Genomic DNA, 2,080 nt, shown 5'->3' on the forward strand with positions numbered 1-2,080 from the left:
CTGGGCTCCCAGGCTCGAGTGCTCGCCCAGTAGTTGGGGCACACACGCTTAGTTGCTCCTTAGTTGTGGGATCTTTCCAGATCAGGGATGAAACCTGTCTCCTGCATTGGCAGACAGATTCTTTCACCACTGAGCCCCCAGGGAAGACTTAATACTTAATTTACTTATTTGGCCTGTGCCGGGTCTTAGGTGCTGCACACAAGAGCTTTAGTTGCAGGGGGTGCACACAGGATTTCCAGCTGCAGTATGCCAGATCTTATTTCCCTGACCCCTTCATTGGGCACACAGTCTTAAGCCACTGGACTAGCAAAGTTCCCTTTAGAGATTTAAAGAACCCTGAAACACACTTTCCCAGCCTGAACCCTGAACCAACACTGTTGTTTATGTCCAATGGTTTCTAAACAGATACATTAACTAACTCAGAGGTTGTTTATGGCCTACTAGATTTCCAACCAGAAATCCTGTCTCCTTCCTGGGACCAATCTTGGGTTTCTCCAGAGCACTTGGCAGGGTCTCAGTAACAGAGCCCTAACAGTGACCTTTCCCAACGGACATTCCTTCCACCAACCTGGCTCTAAGCGGGCAGGGAAGACACTGCTGCTGCAGCAGAACAGGAACAGGGTCAAGTAGAGGGCTCTGCCCTCCCCCAGGGGTCCAAGGTGGCTGGGAAAGCCCTCTTCACCCCTCTGGTTCCACCACAAAGGCAGGTGCTTGCTGCCTTGGAGAAAGGGCCGAGACTGATGCCCAAGTCAGCCACTTTGTTACTCACCAAAACCTTAACAAAAGCTGACAGCAGGGAGCAGAGAGGGAGCGAGCAAAGGAATGGAGCTGGCCCCAGGGGAGAGAGACGGAGGAGATAGCTGGGCTATGGTTAAGTCATTTATTGATTTTATTTCTAAAACCCACATAGCGCCACTTTGCCTCTTCCAGAGCTTCAAAGAGCCAATTAACCGCCCAATGAGCCCACCAGAGAAACCGAGCTTGTGGGGGAAGCAGTGAGGTGAAGCCAAGGTCAAAGAGGGTTGCCAGGCCCCAGGCCCTGCCCCCGTTCTGTCAGCTAAGCACAAAGAGGAAAGATCTCTCCTCTTTCAGTCAAGGGACCTTTAGGGCCTGCTTGAGGAGACCCAGTGAATAGGTCTGGCTTCTGAGGCTCCATTAACCCCTGCAGGCCTACAGCAAAGCAGCCCAGGCAAGCTGGACAGGGCTCAGACACCAAGGGCCTGCTCAGGATAAACAGCAGGGCTAGCCCCAGCTCCAAGCTGCAGAAGAGCCCAGGCCAGCATTGTCCCCACTGGCCCAGTGCTGTGGGCTGCAGAGCTTGCTGTCCCTCAGCCTGCCCAAAGGGAAGGTGATGGGAAGCATTGGCCCCATGCAGCTCCCTCCGAGAACTGCAGCAAAGCAGCAGAAGCGGCTGATCAAGGACCTCACTCACGACCCCAGAAGTCCTGAGCTGGGTTTTCCTGGTGCCACATCGGGCCTGTCCATTAGCCCAGACACAAGGGAACAAAACAGCCTGGGACCCTCTGTGAAGTGCTTACAAGGCACAAGGTGGGGCCCCTTCCCCTGCCCCCACCTCTCCCCAAAGCCTGCCATGGTGGCAGGCTGCAAGTCACCAGCAGAGAGAGAAAAGGCCACTTGGCGGTTTTAATTTTAGCAGCTTGGAGCCTGACAGGCAGGATTAGTTGGCTTGACCTTTCGTGCTGAGGCCTCCCCAGGCCCAGGGCCTCAGTCAGGTGGCAGCTTCCAGGCACGAATCACAACTGGAGCTCATCGAATGTGGGGGTCCAAGCCCCAGGGAAAGGCCTTCAAAAGGACAGAGACCAGGAAGGGGGAACCTGGTCTTCAGCCAGTAATCAGTAAACTAGCAGAAGGTGGGGCCGCCCACACACCAGCTTCCCCAGCAGACCTGCACAGGGAGGGAGAACGGGAACCAAGGGGTGGGGGGCGGACTTCCTTAATGAAGGTTCCAGAGGCTCCCCTGGGCAAGGGGCAGTGGGGCCAGGTGCCGAACACAGCTTCCGTAACTGGTGGTGGCACCGACAGTGGCACAAGTGTAAGAGAAAGAAAAACAACAGACCCA

Source organism: Bos javanicus, chromosome 29 (assembly GCF_032452875.1).
Source record: "Bos javanicus breed banteng chromosome 29, ARS-OSU_banteng_1.0, whole genome shotgun sequence".
NCBI lineage: Eukaryota > Metazoa > Chordata > Mammalia > Artiodactyla > Bovidae > Bos > Bos javanicus.